Genomic DNA, 5000 nt, shown 5'->3' with positions numbered 1-5000 from the left:
ATGTTGCCTTATTTGTATCGGTCTGCATTAAAGGACTAATTTAAGCACTATATAAAATCAAATAACCAAAATATATAGGCTGCACAACATCATGACAGCTTGTGAGCTTGTAGATCAGCTGCTTTTGGTGAATGTTCCCCATGAATAGGTTTGCTGTCGTGCAAGTGCAGTGCATGGTTAAGAAGAATTATTATATTAAAGTATTATTATTAATCTTTGTAAAAGTGAAAACCACTAAATATCACCATTACTCATTGTTTTACAACATATTACCATTGTAACGTTTCACCCACTACTAGTCCTACAAACTTACACCTAGAAACCCCATTCAAACCTATTTAGGTTCAACCTACGGTGGACATGTGTGCCTGAAAAGGAATCTTTGAAATGTTTCATAGTTTTAGAAATATAGTGCTTTCAAATTTGAGACATTTATAGGCAGATAGTGGCACTTCAAAAAATCACTTTCACCTAGAAACTCTAGTGGAGTCACATGCTGGAACTTTTTACTTTGAAATGTTTTGTAGTTTCTGAGTTATTTAACTTAAACGCCCAATGCATTCTCAATGGCAATAGCACAAACTTTGGCATGCTACATGAACCCATGACCCTCACCAGTCTGGCCCCTGTCTGGACAACAACCCCCTTCCCCAAAGGTAGCTCCCTCAGAGGAGGGAGTTATGGCCAAATATCACAATGCGACAATATCATTATGCTTACAATATTAAGAATTCTGTTTTAAGTTAATAGTAGTGGTAAAATGTAAACTATATTTTTGGGGTAGTTAATCATTCAGTCTATCCACTATTGAGAGTATGTTCTCTCTTTAATTACAGCAGCAGTATTTATTTTAGAAGCTTAAGTCCTTGTATCAGTAAGTCTTGAATAGATTAGTAAAGATAATGAGATATACAGAAGGGGGCTGTAATGCAACTATTAAGGATGCAAACTGCCTTAATACCCCATGAAGAAGAAGGATCAGTAAATCTGTGTTCTACAGAATGGGTCTAGAGACAAAAAGCCAGACTGTCTATTAAGCCAGGCTTGCTGATCCCAGCTCGCCAAATCCACCAATTCTGAGCCTCGCTTGGCTTTAGTGGAACGGAATAAACCAGGCTGTAAAGATCAGGATTTAAAAAGCCTGGCTTTGGCCTAAATCCTGGATTAGTTAATCCAAGTTTCGTGAAACAGGCCCCTGGACAACTAACAATAAAACAAACAAGTTTTTATTGTGTTTGTTGTTGGACATTGTTTGTAGTACTATGACCCCGAAAAAGGGGTCTTAAAGAAGTTTCAACATCACTTCATAATGACTAATAGGAAATAGTTGACAATGCCTCAAAAACTAAAAACGATAACTTCATAACCTTGGGTCAACAAAGCACGTGATAAACATCTTTCCAATGTAACCAGTTTGCTAATGATTGAGCTATTTCATAGAGGTCTTGCAGAAATCTACAAGCTGTTGATAGCCCTGCATGGGGCTAGGCCCCTTGCTACAGTCATATCCTGGGTGGGTGTTCGCCACTTCCATGGAAAATGGGTTCAAAGGACGAAGTCATTAGGCGTTCCTCCATATCAGACTAATGTCTCGGTCAATACACACGCAAAAAAACACTCATTGTGACACTCTGCGTGGGCTGTGGCCTTCAGGGCATACAGCTAGGAGCTTTTGCTTTCACACCTTAGGTGCAGATGTCTGAGGTCCTAGTTGAACTCTTATCGCAATTTGTGAAGAGGGGGGAGAGTATGTACACATAGGTATGTACACATAGTAGGCTATATCAATGTACATATAGCAGATATTTGAAAAAGGATATATGTCGACGCTTAATCAAAGCTGCTCACTCCGTGTTGATTTGTACTCTCGGCCTGTATTGACCACCTCCCTGGCCAAACAGTTAACCCATTTTGTGCGGGAACCCATTTTGGTGTTTGCATTATGTTATGTTTTAGCTATTGAAAAATAGCAGATCTACAAGCTCATAGCGCGCCACCGAGTGGCGCGCTACGAGCTTGTAGGTCTGCTATTTTTGAAAAATCGAAGAGCGACTGACATAGAAGACATTTTTAGAATCTGATCTCAGGTCAGAAAGAAAACTGTCAGGATGCAGAAGACATTTTTAGAATCTGATCTCAGTTCAGAATAGGTTAATAGTCTCCTTGAGTCCTCATGCCTTATCCACATGCTAAATGGCTTTACAGATTACAGGTGACAACGTATATTATGTTGTCATCCTTTGAGACGAGTAACAAAGCTCACTGGTTTGATCCCCATCCTGCCAAAGCGTCCTTGAGCAAGGCATTACGTGGCACCCCAGCACATGCAGGGGCCACAGTTGGCTTATATCCGTCTGTTTTAAAATATCTTATTTGACATCTGAACTAAAAACACATTCATTTCTGAAAGTGAGTTGGTTTGTTGAGGATAATGTGAGGGTAACATAGAACGAAGACTCCAGGCTAGCAGGTATGATATGTGTGTCTCCCGGAGGTGATGGTCTTAACCATCACTGACAGGTACAAACACATTCTAATTTCCATCCTGGGAGTAGTTGGAAGAGGACAGAGTGGGGGTTGGTTCTCAAACTTTCTTTACTAGTGTACCCCCCACTACAATATTTCCCAGTAACCCCTTTACCACCACAATACATTCTTCCTGATACCGTGTTTATGTTATAGGTTTGTTGTTTTGTTTTGTACTTTTGTTTGACTGTAATATTTGAAACTCACTCAGTCCATGTACAAATTGCTTTTTCAATAAATCATGAAGCCAGCTGCATCAGCAGCAAGTATCATTCCTATCTCCCGTTAGGAATGATACTTTGCCCCAAAGGAGTGTCAGTATATTATCAGGGTCTTGTTCACGAGTGAGGGGAGGACGGAGCAGGAGATCAGTCTGAGAATTGGAGCAGCTGAAGCGCCGAGCAGTATATTGTGGTTGCTGTACCGCAACTCACTGTTGTGACGGAAAGAGAGCTGAGTCAGAAGGCAAAGCTCTCCATATACAGAGAGCTGCCAACTCTAACCTGTGGTCATGAAGTGTGGCTCATGAGCGAAAGAATAAGATCACTGATGCAAGCGGACGAAATGAGTGTTATCAGACGGGAGGCTATAGCTGCTACTGGCTGGCGTCTCCCTTATAGAGATAGGGTGAGGAGTTCAGTCATCTGAGAGAGACTCGGAGTAGAGCTAATGCTCCTTCACTTGAAAAGGTGGTTCAGGCATCCATACCGACGCCTCCAGAGTGTCTCCTCTGTGCACATCCCACTGGGAGGAGGCCCCCTGGCACACCATAACCAGACGGGGGGGGGGGGGGGGGGGGGGGGGATTATATCACCATACTGGCCTGTGAACGCCTCAGGATTCCCCAGGATGAAGAGGCTATATGTTGGATGGATGGATGGAACTTGGCAGGTGGCATACAAGAGTTGTTACGTGCACTGAATGTACATTTTCAGCTTTTTTCAGGATAAATGGATGGAGGGGAAAGGAACTAGTCGGAATAATGTGTTCCTTCCACGCGCTACGTCTGGCCGGGGAAACCCTCCACTGTCAGGTAAAAAGAAGCAGCTTGGACTCCTCATGCATAGAAGGACGCATGAGGTCAGTCTGCTGCCCCACCCACATTAGATAATTGACACTGGGTGAAAAAATGGGTTGCAAAATCATGGGATACATTTTTAAGTAAAATGAAAGAGGAGACTTGCTCTTTCTGTCACCCTTTCTCTCTGTCAAACACACACACACACACACACACACACACACACACACACACACACACACACACACACACACACACACACACACACACACACACGACAAGCATGATCTGTCATAGATAAAGAACATGAATTCACTTTTATGAATAGATGTTACATAATGAAAAGAGGTTCCTATTGCTTGCCCAAACCTGTCTGACTGGTTACTAGCAGGTGTGTGTGTGTGTGTGTGTGTGTGTGTGCGTCTGTGCGTGCGTGCGTGCGTGCGTGCGTGCGTGCGTGCGTGCGTGCGTGCGTGCGTGCGTGCGTGCGTGCGTGCGTGCGTGCGAGACATGATGTCGAGCTTCATGGATGGACAACCATACCGGATCTGCCTTACAAAAATAATCTCTCTCCCCCTCTCTCTTTGTTTCATTGCCCCCCTTTCTCTCCTTTTCCTCTCTCTCTCCCCCTTGTTCTTCCGATGATGTATAGGCCTAACATTATCCTATTATATGATGGGGGCTCTCCTCTCATGCCTGAATCCCCCTGTTGCATGCAAAATATCCCCTCACACCTACACTCTGTCGCTAAGTACATTCACGTGGGCGCGTGCACACATGCATGGCGTGCATAATTTACAGCGAACATTAACCTCCAACTTCTCTCAACCCCCTCATTGACCCCCACCCCCCCCCACCCCAACCCCCATCCCCCCCACAACACCTCCTCCTCGCCTCTCATCACTGGCAGCTGTGCGTCATTCCAGCTATTTTGTATGAAACCTGGTATTCATAACGGTTCGATCTGATTTGGCCCGAGAGGCCTGCCGAACATCATAATGATAATAGTTTAATCTGCGCGGTCCTAACCCCGGGCTGTTGTTCAGATGTGACCTGTGTGGGAGGACGGTTGCTCCCTGAGCACGTGCATGCGCGTGTGCACATACGCACACACACACACGTATAAACGTGTGCACGTGCACATGCTTGAGTGCACGTCATCGCTCCAGCTGGGAGCCATTGTCTCCATGAGAAAGCAGTGGTTGTTCTGACCTCTTGGAGAAGCCTATAGGTGCACGCTATCTATCCACCTATCCGCCTGTCTGTCTGTCTGTCTGTCTGTCTGTCTGATCATCTACAGGTAAATGGTAAATGGTGCATTTATATAGCGCCTTTATCCAAGGCGCTTTACAGAGATTGTGCATTACATTCACCCATTCACACACACATTCATACACCGATGGCAGCAGAAACCATGCAAGGCACCAACTAGCACATCGGGAGCAATTAGGGGTTC

The sequence above is a fragment of the Protomyctophum parallelum genome, assembly GCF_964188405.1.
Source record: "Protomyctophum parallelum genome assembly, chromosome: 10".
Classification (NCBI taxonomy): Eukaryota; Metazoa; Chordata; class Actinopteri; order Myctophiformes; family Myctophidae; genus Protomyctophum; species Protomyctophum parallelum.
Note: the sequence above shows the minus strand (reverse complement) of the source record.